Source organism: Nansenia antarctica (genome assembly GCF_963989245.1).
Source record: "Nansenia antarctica genome assembly, chromosome: 6".
NCBI lineage: Eukaryota > Metazoa > Chordata > Actinopteri > Argentiniformes > Microstomatidae > Nansenia > Nansenia antarctica.
Window position 1 is genome coordinate 8,590,278 of NC_137676.1, and position 13,315 is coordinate 8,603,592.

A 13,315-nucleotide genomic window follows, 5' to 3' on the forward strand; every position below is an offset into this window, starting at 1 on the left:
ATGACACTTCACACTTTGTTTGTGGTGGTCTGTCCTCGCATGCCTGTCCAATTGATCAAGCCTATATTGTTGGCTGCCTGTCTCTATAAATGGCCGATTGGCTCCTGCTGGTCCTCCCTTTGGGGTCTGTTTATGTAGCCGACATAAGCGGCAAAACATTCCTGTAAGGACAGAGTAAATTGGCATTATTGGTCATATTGCACTGAAATATTCTGAAGTGCATGATATGGTGTAAATAGTATACTCACCACGGTCACTGTTGTACAGCCATGGGAACTTCCTGTTCTCTGCCCATTTAGGGTCCCAGCCTGAGAGTCTGTGTTTTCCTTTGTCTCCCTGCTTCTCTGCTGCTCCACTCTTCTCTGCTGCTCCACTCTTCTCTCCTCCACTCTTCTCTCCTCCACTCTTCTCTGCTGCTCCACTCTTCTCTCCTCCACCCTTCTCTCCTGCTACTCTTTTCTCTGCTGCTCCACTCTTCTCTCCTGCTCCAGGCTTTTTTAAAAGGCAATTTTAGCAGATTCAAAACACGAAATTCTGTGCTCACTACCTTTTCCAGTTGAACATAAACTAAACTTTTTTTTAAAACATTTTAAATGCTGCTATTGTTTGCGAAGTTACAAGATCGTTAAGGGCTCTGCACACAGCGTGCGATTTCTGTTGCGCGTCGCCATCAACGTTCCATTTTGAAGTTTGAATGGAAGTCTATGAGAACATACAACAGAAATTGCATCGCACGCTGTGTGCAGAGCCCTTTAGCCCGCAGCGCAGAGCGCACAATGTATACGAGTTGACTCGCTGGAACGAGACAGGCCGCAAGACCACCACACACGTGCCATATCATACCGTCTCATCATAATTATTACATCGTATTTATCATCATATTTTTCACTATGTGTGGTTACCTGACCGTCTTCCTCATCTTCTGGTACTTTTCGTTTGAAATACTTTAACAAACTCATCTGAAAATGGAACCAGGAATTTATGAACACATAGCTAGCTAACATTGCTAGCTAACATTTCTGGCAATTACTTTAAGTAGTTCTAAGGTAGCGGAAACATAATTGTTTCACAAAATAGCCTGATTTAGTTGACCATGAACATCAGACTACATTACGAATGTTCATTTAAAATACTTGTATACTGAGCACTGGTATAAGAACACGAACCATAGAATGCAATAACCCACCGTCGTGCTGATGCAGTGTTGCTAATCAATCTGTAATGGATTGTAACACCTGAAGTAGTTTGTAGACTAGACGCAGCCTACCTAGATGTATTCGACCAATCACAAAACAGTTTTGCAAGCGCGTCGCTTCGCGTTTGTGGGTGTGTCTAGCGCTGTGAAGGTCTGAAAAGCGACCTAAATCTTCTTTTTTTTTTTTGGTTGAGAAATCTGCATGGTGGCGGAGGAAATTCCATCGTGGCGGACCGCCACGATGAAATGCATGTAGAGGAAACACTGGTACATATTTCTCTGAGAATATAACACCAGTGATTCTTACGATGGTACAAGCCTTGCTGTGAGCTCCAAATCATGTAGGAAGGAGATTGACAGGAAAGAGAAAGAAAGAGGAGGTCGACAAATTATATAAAGATAAGAGCAAAAGTAAAACCTGAGACATAGATGCACAAATAGTGGAAGGGGGGAAAAAAAGACTCATGGCCTCCCTGGCTTTCCATACATGGTGTATGCCTTTCTTGCCAATACATTTTGTAGCAAATAAAACATTCTATGTGCATGGATCAAGGACTTCCTGACCGACCGCGCCCAGAGGGTGCGGGTGGGCTCCCACACCTCCACAGCCCTCAGACTCAGCACTGGGTCCCCCCAGGGCTGCGTGCTAAGCCCCATCCTCTACAACCTCTACACCTACGCTGCATCTCGGGGGGGGACGAGGCGGCGTACAGGGATGAGGTAGAGCAACTGAGCAAGCTGTGCAAGGTTAACAACCTGCTGCTGAACAAGTCAAAGACCCAGGAAATCATCGTGGACTTCAGGAGGAAAAAGTCTGAGATCCAGCCCCTGCTCATCGACGGAGAGAGCGTGGAGAGAGTCTCAGCCCTCCGATTCCTGGGGGTGCACATACAGGATGACCTGTCCTGGAAGAACAACACAGCAGCCACCATCAAGAAGGCACAACAGCGGCTCTACTTCCTGAGAGTCCTCAGGAAGGAACACAACAAGCAGGAGATAATGGTGGCCTACTACCGCGGCGCAGTGGAGAACATCCTCACCTACGGCATCTGCAACTGGTTCTCCAGCTGCACAACCGCGGAGAGAAATGCGCTACAGAGAGTCGTGAGAACAGCCCAGAAGATCACCGGCGCCCCCCTCCCCTCTCTGGAAGAGCTGTACAACACACGCTGTCTCAGGAAGGCCTCCAAGATCTCCAGAGACCCAACCCACCCTGGGTACGAACACTTTGCCCGGCTGCCCTCGAAAAGGCGGTACAGGACCATGGCCGCAAGGACAAACAGACTGAAGCACAGCTTCTACCCCAGGGCCATCCAGGCCCTGAACACAGCAAAGATCTAGGTTCTGGGCCCTGGTCAGTCTGGACGGATTGATGGCAGCTGCTGGACTGAAAAAATCAGCTGCAGTGCTGAGGCACAAATATGTACATTTCAAGCCTGCAAACTGCGACACTTCAAATGAATGTGCAATAACACTATGTGCAATATGACAACCCTAGTCGTCTATCTGTACAGTATAGTATAGTGGATAGTGTACATAGCCTTTATTTATGTAAACCAGCTCCTTCCCTTCTTGTGTGTTTTTTAGTTTTTTAGTTTTTTTTTCTTTCCTAGCACAAGGGGAGCCACCCCTCCTAAATTTCGTTGTTTGGTACCTGTACTATAGCAATGACAATAAAGACCATTCATTCATTCATTCATTCATTCATTCTACAATTAAGCAGTAACAGACTTGATGTCATGCTTTACCGTGGTTATTGGCACGGCTGAGGTGCGGTTATAGGCACAATGCAAAGTGGAGTGCCACCATCTGAGTCAGGTTAGTAATGCTCCATCACATGTTTTAAATCTATTACACAGTGAATCTTAAACTGAAGCTTGACTTTAAAGCAACCCAACGTAAGTTTCATGTAGTTCTTTCACTCGTAACTCGGGCTGTGGGGGTGCTAGAGACGGGAGCCAATTTGTGCTCCTAAGTCCCCTGAAGACGTACAAACAAACTGCACGTTGATACGACTTTCCTAGCTGGAGATATGGCCGCACTTCACAAAAACCTCAACAACAACAAAATGGCGCAAATTAAAGCGCAATCGCAATATCTGTCAGAATAATCACAATTAGATTTTTTGCCCAAATCGTGCAGCCCTAGTATGTATGTATATATATATATGTGTGTGTGTGTATGTATGTATGTATGTGTGTATGTATGTATGTATGTATGTAAGTATTGTGGCGTCCCTCTCACTGAGACCGGGGAAAAGTGCACACACAAGCCAGAGACGACACAAAACAGGAGGAACAGTTAGCCACTCTAGGCATATTTTATTAACAGAAAAAAGAACAAGGGCAATAAGGCCAGCTTAAGGGTTCTCGCCGTTACTCAAACTCAGAGGGGGGTGTTAGAAGGATAGCCGGGGGGCTCTGCAGGCGTCCTCTCCGGCTGTCGGGGCCTCTCCACTAGAATGCGCCCGACTGGTGCTATGGAGATAGCATACAACACATTAATAAAGACACTCTGAAATAAGTTGCCGCTCCACGGCTCTCACCCTACGCCACGGTCTGGGTAGGGGTTCGTCTGCCTAGTTTCCGGCTGTCGGGGCCTCTCCACTAGGCTGCGCCCGACTGGTGTCTCTGGGATAGCTGTGGGTAGGAGGTGGGCCAGAGGTGGCTCCGTGGGGGCAGTCGTTTGGTATCCCGTCACTCTAGTCTCCGGCTGTCGGGGCCTCTCCACTACAGTCAGAGGACCTCGGTCTGGCAGCAGAACAGAACAGTTAATGACATTAAACATAGATACAGTGCCATAGTCCAGCTCTCACCCCAACGTGCGTGCCTCGGCCGCCCCCTTGTCTGCTGGTTTCTGCCCTCTTTATGTCTCCTGTGAGTTTGTTTCTCCACTGCAGCTCTGCTCATTGGGGAATGCAGGGCAGCTGTGCATAGCTGTGGGGTTTCCCTGCATCTCCTCTGCCCAGGGGCTGGAATGGGCGCTGTCCATGGTGCTGAGTTTTACCTGCAGCTACTCGGCCCTGAGGCCAGAATGGGCGCTGTCCACGGTGCTGAGTCTCACCCTCGGTCTCAGTCAAGAGAGGGACGCCACAATACGCAAACACACGCATGCACGCACGCCCACACATAAACAAACAAACATACATACATCAACCATGCTTACACACTAACCTCTCCACTCTGACTTTAACCTCATTGACATCCATTTGTAGTCTCTGTATCGTCTGTGAGGGGAGACAAACAGACTGAATACCTGTGTCACATCCCTCAACACACACTGTCTGTGGGCTCAAAGCTAAGAACACAGACACAGAGATTGGAGGGACAGAGAGAATGAAATATGCAGGCCTTTCACCTCAGAAACCAGTTTCTGCTGGTGTTCCCTTTGCTTTAGTAGTTTGATCTCTTTCAGTTCCAAAGCAGAGTTAATGTCAGTAGTTCCATCCTGTCAAGAAGGTTTAGGGTTTTAAGAAGTCTCCATTGCAAGGAACACACATAATCACATATTAGGCAAGAGAAGATAGAGGAGGTGTTAAAAAGCACGATCCACCCTATTCTATCAAGACTAAATCAAATCAAATCAAGCTTTATTTGTATAGCGCATTTCTCAAGCTGCGACCCAATGCGCATTACATAATGACAGCAGGCAAAAGTAAAAACCTGTACACTGTGTAGCCAGGAAAATTCCCTTGCAGCCCTCTACTCATAGAACGACTACTACCAGTTTGCCTACCAGCACACAGCGGCGGACCCCAAACCTCTCCCCCGGGGGGCCCCGGCCGCCCCACACACCCGACCCGCCCCACCACTAGCACACCCGGCCCCGCCAAGCAAGCACAGACCATAATAGCCCCGCACCAGGCTAGCCAAGCAGGTGCCCCAGCGGCGGAACAGACCAGGCACGCGGAGCGGCCAGGGGCCCCCGAGGAGAGGCCCGAAGACCACCGGCGCATAGCAAGCAAGCAAGGGCGAAAAACCTGTACACCATGTATCCAGGAAAAGTTCCCGGCATATTGTCAGCGTACACACTCTCCATAAATTTAGAGTTATTTCTGCATCGTTCTGCATCCAGCATGGGCACAGATCCTGGTACTGGCACTGGTACAGCCTGGTACTTCAGCACCCAGGTACTCTTTCCTGCCAACAGAGAATCTCAAGCGCAGTTATGATGCAACAATAACAACAATACAACCTGGTGGTGGTCCAGGTACAGCCTGGTGCCAGTTCTGGTACTGGTCTAGGTGCTACTGGCAGCTATCAGTGCCCCATCAGCACCCAGGTCCTCTTTCCTGTCAAGACTAGCCAAGGGTTTTCCCTGATCACATGACCTGACCAGGTAAAACTCTTGGCCCTTGTACAGTGATAGGTTATAACCATGTCTTACCTTAGCGCTGGGAGCCACAGGGATGAGAGATGTGTGTGGGACAGATAGCGGGTAGTGGGTCATAGAGAAGTTCTGAGTCAGGACGGTCAACATGGGGAACAAGTACCAAAAGCCTGGAGGACAGGGAGAGACACACAGGCTCTGGTCAGAAACAACCCTTCAGGGGATCTCAGAGGATTCCATATGTAAACCAATATGGGGGTTGCTCCTTGATCCTCTCATCGACTTGGTGGAATGAATTTTCACAATCTTTCTTAATACCTATTCAATCCTTCCATATCTACACAAGTGTCTAGGGGTATAACGGCTCAGACATGTGATTCCAGAATGTAAAGGGTGTGATGTCACACTGACCCATGGTAAAGAGGAGGAGGAGGACGTGCAGGATGGCCTTCCTCACTCCATTGGTGAACAATGGACCAGCTGCAGGGGAGAGAGAAGAATGGGTTGAAGCTAATCTAAAATAATACACATTAAGAACAAAGGAGGTAGAAAATACACACACACACACACACTCTCACTCACACACACACACTCACACACACACACACACACACACACACACACACACACACACTCTCTCACTCACACACACAGACAGAAACAGTCTTATTTACTTGGTGCAGCAGGAGGCGACAGGCCCAAGCCTAAAAAGGAGGAAATACAAAACATTGTAAGTTCCTCTGTATTTCTGACCTCTAAATATTATTATTATAGTTGGCTCCTTACCAGAATCACACACACACACACACTCATTGTAAATGCTTCATTTATGTCCACATAAATGTACAATATCTAAAAGACATAAATACTATCAGTGCATTTTGACATTATGAAAACAGTCAGTTACAATAGTGCTGCATTGACAACCAGTTATTCTACACATAGGATGTTATTCACACCAAATGATAACAGTGGATTGACATACAGTATCAATACTGTAAAACAGACAGTATAAAGCTCATGGGTACAAGAAGCACTGCCTTCTCCATATTGAGCGGCTACCAATAATAGCAGATACTGAGCAATACTTTTCTAACTGTTTGGCCCTTCTCTTAGATAGACCAGCCATTTGAAGGCCTCTGACAACAAGCTTGTGAACATGGCCCAGGCTGCCAAATATGAAAACTAAACGTTTACATCTGTAACCCAGTTGTGATATGGCCTGCTCCAGCTGTTGGTATTTCAAGAACTTGGTTGAAAAGGCTTCCTCTCTAGGCTATGGTCAAAGGTGCAGCCAACTTCTAGAATGAGCACCTCTCTGTGATTTTCATTGACAATTACATCATCGGGAGTGTTTGATTAGAGAACACTTCTGAATCGTCACTACACAGACTCAACATGCTAGGCTTTACAGTGGAGTGCTTGTACAGCGTTGCGGCAGGCCTGAATATGGAAATGACACCCTCTGAAATCAGATCCACGATTCGATCATGCCTACATATGGAGAGCCCTTTATAAGCATGACAACCATTTAAGATGTGGGGCATGGTTTCAGTTATCTGCTGGTGACTGTGATGTATGCAGTGTGGGCTATGACTGTCAGGAAGCCAGATGGAGAGGTTAAGCTTTGTTGGTAAAACCTGCAGCCTAGCTTTTAAAGTGAAGGTGACAATACACTCATCGAGAGTTACACTTTTGAACACTGCGTGAGAGACCGAGTGATCAGCAGCAGGGAGACATGCCAGATTCCCTTGCAGTTTCAGTTCAGTCCAGTGCTGCACACACACAGACACACATACACACTGTACTTACTATAACTGGTGAAGGTTGTTGTCGTGGTACTGGCTCCATCTGAAGAGGAGTAGCCCGAGGTGCTTAAGGCAGGAGGAAGCAGGCTCAGCCTGGGGGCCTGGGCCAGAGCTGGGCCAGAGCTGGGGTCAAAGCTGGGGTCAGGACTGAGACAGGAGCTGAAACACTTGCGGTGCTGCTGCTGCTGTCGGAGTCATTGTCGGACTGGTAGTACCCACGCAATGCCAGGCGGGCACTACGACGCGGCATGACTGATAGGAGAGAGAGAGGGATGGTGGGGGGCATCAAGAGAGCGATAGAGAAACACAAGGTCAAGTGTTGATTCCACACACTGTTTGCATCCCCAACCACTTGGGGGTTCACTTAAGTCAGGTTCAGAAATCCAATCACAAGTGTCTGCTGCTCATTAAAATGTTTCCTCAAATAAAATGCTGGGGTAAGCTCCTGGTGCAACCTGGGACACACAGGTTGTTTGTTTGTAATGTTCAGTTAGGTCATACTGTACATATATTTGGACAGATATTTAAAAAAACAACAACACATATTTTGTTATTTTAGCTGTTTACCAAAACATATTCAGGTTACAGCTATATAATCAATATGGGCTTAACGTGTAGACTCTCAGCTTTAATTTGAGGCTTTTCATATCATGTCTCTGCTCCCTCATTAACGAACGTTAGTGCTTAGTTTAGTCCCGAGGACCTTCCCTTGTGTAACAAAAGGTGGCGTTGTTCTGCAGTGAATTCACCAACTTAGCCGCAGCCATTCGGGCTGAGATCCCTTTATGCCACGTATGTTTACAAAGTGGGAGCTATAACTAATAAAGCACATCACACTCACTCACACTTAAAAGATCTTGCAAGTCCCATCAGATAATGCCAATGTTGTTTTATTTTAGATGACTGTCCCAGGATTAACTCAATAAAATGCTATAATCTACTGGAATTGGACGAGTCTTGAGACAATTGTAGCCAATTGAATGCTGAACAGGTGGGCACTGGGACTAACTCTCTTCAGCATAGGCTTATACTGACTACATATTAGGCTACAGTCATTTTGCACAAATACCTGACTGTTACTGTTCAGACTTCTGCTATTCAAAATAAATAACTGTCCATTTGTAGAATGTGCCTACAGCTCTGATTGGACTCAGGTAAAGTCAATTGAAATCAATTCAAGTTGATATGATCAAAAGACACCCAGACACTGTCAAACTGGTTGAGGGACATCATAATCCCTTTCACAACAGGTGGAACTATTGACATTGTGTAATAAACTCATAGAGTAGATTATAATGATTTAAATGATCATTTACTAATGACAGCAAAAGAGGGAGAGAGGAGGATAGAGAGGGAGAGAAGGAGAGAGAGCAGGATGGTGTCGGCACACCAGAGAGAGAGAGCAAGAACCAGGTGAGAAAGTGGACAGGTAGTCAAGACCACAAAAGTAGCCTTGTGAACCGATGGTTCTCGAGCCTAATGGCCCATAGGGCAGGATTCTCCTGTTTCTGTAGCGTGAGGCGGCTTGATGTACAAGTACACCCCCTGGACATGACGCTGGTATGTCGCAGGGTCTTACCCCCAACCAACCCTTAATGCTGAGTTATCATCACCGAGGGGGGGGGTTCCATGCCACAGTCCATGCCACCCCCCCAAGGCAGCAAACCTAGGGGAAACACTGAGAGCAGATAGATGAACTGTTCAGTGTCAATCCTGTAGAGATGGAGATGGAGGTTAAATCTCCAGAATAATGTCCAGCTACAATCGCAACAACATTCACAACATTTCTGGAGCCTGGTAGACCCAGACAACTATAAGAATATTCACCAAGCAGCCCTGAAAGTATTTGCTTTATTTGTCTACATACCTTTGCGAATCAGCTTTTTCTGATATGAATGTAATGAAATCTACATTCTGAACAAGACTGACAGATGACCATTTAAATGACTCTAAAGAGTGAACCTAAGTGGATACACTCCAGCATACACAACTGTAGTAGACTCCATGCAGTGACAGTCATCTCACTAAGTGTAGGAATGAATCAACACACTTATTACACACATGCACAATATGTTTTGAAAGAGACAAAAAGACAAAATAATTCGTTATGTGAATGAATGTAAGTAATAAGATATGAGTAGCTCTCGGCCACTTACATTTTTTCAAAGTAGCTCTCAGATGAAAAAAGGTTGTAGACCCCTGCTTTATGCTGATACATGCCTGCCATCTAGTGGACATTTAAGGGTACGACCAGGTAGGGGGATATTGCTTGTAACACAATCCTCATTCCTTCTCTCTCTCTAACCTAATCCCATAGTAACCTTCATAATTCAGTTCTAGATATGTATTTTCTTTATGTGGCTAACACAACTCCAATTAAACTGCTTCATAAAGTTAAAGTTAATAAATGTATAGTAATAATCACTTTAATAGTAATTACTTTGTTGTTTAGTATCAGGGAGGGAGGGAGGGAGGGAGAATGGATGACCATCTTTCTTCAGTAGGCCTACCATTTCTAGCTCATGTATATTTCTAATGATTCATTATATGTCTTGTACATGATTCTTGTTATGATTCTTGTATATGATTCTTGTATATGATTCTTGTTATGATTACATTTCTATTGGGATATTGCCTCAGGCATAGCTGTAAACATGCTTAGCTACTATATTTGTTTCTGTAATCGCAGTTGCTTCTAGCTATGATATTTAAGATCACTTATCTAGTTACACAATCTTCAGCATAACAAGTTCATAAGATATGAAAAATGCACAAGCAAAAGGAATGGCATCCAAATAATTTTTATTCACGGTGGACAGCAGCTCCGGCCAAGGCTGTTTGCAGTTGTGAGCGTCCTCTGGAGGAGTCGGGCGCTAGAGACAGGAGAGAGAGTTCATATGAGCTTCACCAGGCCTTTAGCTACAGAATAGAATACTTTATTAGTTTAGTTAGTATGTCCTTGGTCTATGTGTTCTATGTGTTGACTTACCTCTGCTGTGTCCATCGTCGTGAAGACGGTTACTGGGGGGACGGAGGCCGTCTGCCTGAATAGCAGCTCAGCAGCCCAAGGCTCTTCACAGATGTGAGCATCCTCTGGAGGCGGGAACGCTTCTGTTTCTTTGAAGCTCCGCTCTCCTCACAAGGCGTCATCTCAGCTGTCACTGGGCTGGCCGCTAGAGAGAGGAGAGAGAGTTCATATGAGCTTCACCAGGCCTTAGCTACAGAATAGAATACTTCATTAGTTTGGTTAGTATGTCCTTGGTCTATGTGTTCTACATGTTGACTTACCTCTGCTGTGTCCATCGTCGTGGGCAACCTCGATGCCCTCCTGTCCTAGGGCTGGAGGCTGGACACTTATCTTCATATCCTCCTGTCCTTGAGCTGGAGGCTGGACACCATCCTTGATGTCCTCCTGTCCTGGGGCTGGAGGCTGGACACCAGCCTGGTTGGTCCTCTTGCACTATATCAGTTGTTACAGAAGAAGAATCAATGACAGAACATATCTCTTAAAACCCCAGTATTCCTACAACAACAATGCATAGCTTGTCTGTTGTTTTACGATAAACTGGTAAGACTTTACCTTTACATTACATTTCCTTAATGTGAAATTATGTGGAATATGGCTCTCTTATAAATTCACTGTATATTTATTTTTTACCTTGCGCTTCACCATTGAACAGAATTTCCTGAATTTCCCTTTCTTCTTCTTCTTCCCACTAGCATCCTGGGCAGCGAGGGCCTGGCTCCTCTCCTTCTCCAGGTCGGAGTTGTCAGAGACGAGGCTCCTCTTCTCCTGCTCCATAACGTGGAGTTTTTGTTTGAGGTCGCTCTCTCTCAGTCTGCTTTCCTCCACCTCCCTGATAAGCAGCAGAGCATTCTCAGCTGCCGCCAGCATTTCCTCCAGGTTCTCTCTCTGCAGGTCGCTCTCTCTCACTCTGCCTTCTTTCACCTCCTCCCTGCAAAGGACCAGAGCCTCCTCCGCTGCCTCCTTGTCCTCCAGGGCCTCTCTCTGCAGGGCCTTGATGTGGTCCTCTGCCTCCCTGGTGGCGTTGGCGGTCTCCAGGAGGGTCGCCTTGACCCCGGCCAGGCTCCCCTCAGTCTCTCGCTGGGCAGCGAGGGCCTGGCTCCTCTCCTTCTCCAGGTCGGAGTTGTCACAGACAAGACTCCTCGTCTCCTGCTCCATAACATGGACTTTTCTTTCGAGGTCTCTCTCTCTCTGTCTGCTTTCCTCCAGCTCCCTGTCAAGCACCTGAGCCTTCTCAGCTGCCGCCAGCTTGTCCTCCAGGGCCTCTTTCTGCAGGGCCTTGATGTGGTCCTCTGCCTCCCTGGTGGCGTTGGCGGTCTCCAGGAGGGTCGCCTTGACCCCGGCCAGGCTCCCCTCAGTCTCTCGCTGGGCAGCGAGGGCCTGGCTGCTCTCCTTCTCCAGGTCGGAGTTGTCACAGACGAGGCTCCTCTTCTCCTGCTCCATAACGTGGAGTTTTTGTTTGAGGTCGCTCTCTCTCAGTCTGCTTTCCTCCACCTCCCTGATAAGCAGCAGAGCATTCTCAGCTGCCGCCAGCATTTCCTCCAGGTTCTCTCTCTGCAGGTCGCTCTCTCTCACTCTGCCTTCTTTCACCTCCTCCCTGCAAAGGACCAGAGCCTCCTCCGCTGCCTCCTTGTCCTCCAGGGCCTCTCTCTGCAGGGCCTTGATGTGGTCCTCTGCCTCCCTGGTGGCGTTGGCGGTCTCCAGGAGGGTCGCCTTGACCCCGGCCAGGCTCCCCTCAGTCAGGGCCCTCCCCTTCTCCTCCTCCTCCGCCTGCACACGCACACACATCCGGGCCACACGAGACATTTTGGGGGTCTCATCTTCGTCAGGCTTCTCCTCCTGGGCATTGGCCTCAGAGGCCTCGTCACCCGAACAGACCTGCAGGAGCAGAACAGAGGAGGTGTGGCATCATTCATGGCTACATGGTTACACAACACTGGTATAACTGCAGGGACGTGTGTGCTAATAGTGATGGTTACACTTACAGTAATAGGTCTGTCCTCCTTCAGCCTAGCAGCCTCCTCTAGCCGCCTAGCAGGTTGCCGAAGCGTCCTGTTTCTCATGGCTACAATATAAAAAACGGAAGGAAGAGAATGTGAAATTACTTAATGTGAAATTACTACAAGGATACGGCCAAAAAGCCGTATCCTTGTAGTATTTTCTACCTTCCTAAATGATGGCTAGAACGTCGGGTTATAAAGCGAAAGCTTCTTTATATTAAAAAATGTGTTGGCCTACACTGGATATTCACTTTAATTCTGGACGTTACAATTTGCATTTCTCAAAAACAACAATCTAAACTGTGAACTTCTATGACGTCTTGCCGCAAGGCCTTCTGGGACCAATTAAAGTTAATCATGTAACCTATAACGTTACAACAATCTATTAATACAGGCGGGCCGTCAAGCCCATAGACTTTTACTTGTCAAGGCAAATGTTTTAAGCGAAAATCTGTAATTCAAGACTCTCTGGTAATTTACACACAAGACCCACATTGATCTCTACTCAGCGCACACACACACACACACACACACACACACACACACACACACACACACACACACAAACACACCTCTAGTTCTGTCCACCTTCAGCTTAGCAGCCTCCTCCCTCCGCCTAGTAGCCTGCTGAAGGCGTGCCTTCTGCTCATGCTTCCTTCTTGTCGTTCTTGAGCTATCGTTATACATGGCTACAATATGAAAAACAAGGAAGAGAATGTGAAATTACGTATTTTAGATTTATATATTATTATTATTATATAATTACTTGTCCCCTAGTCATTTCTCAAAACCAACAAACTAAACTGTCAACTTCTATGACGTCTTGCCGCAAGGCCTTCTGGGACATGCAGTTCTACCTATTCTTAGTCAATACAACAGAAATGTACTTCTTTAAGTTATGTAACATATTAATCAATCTCTTTTAATTTTCAATCATGTAACACATTAATCAATAATG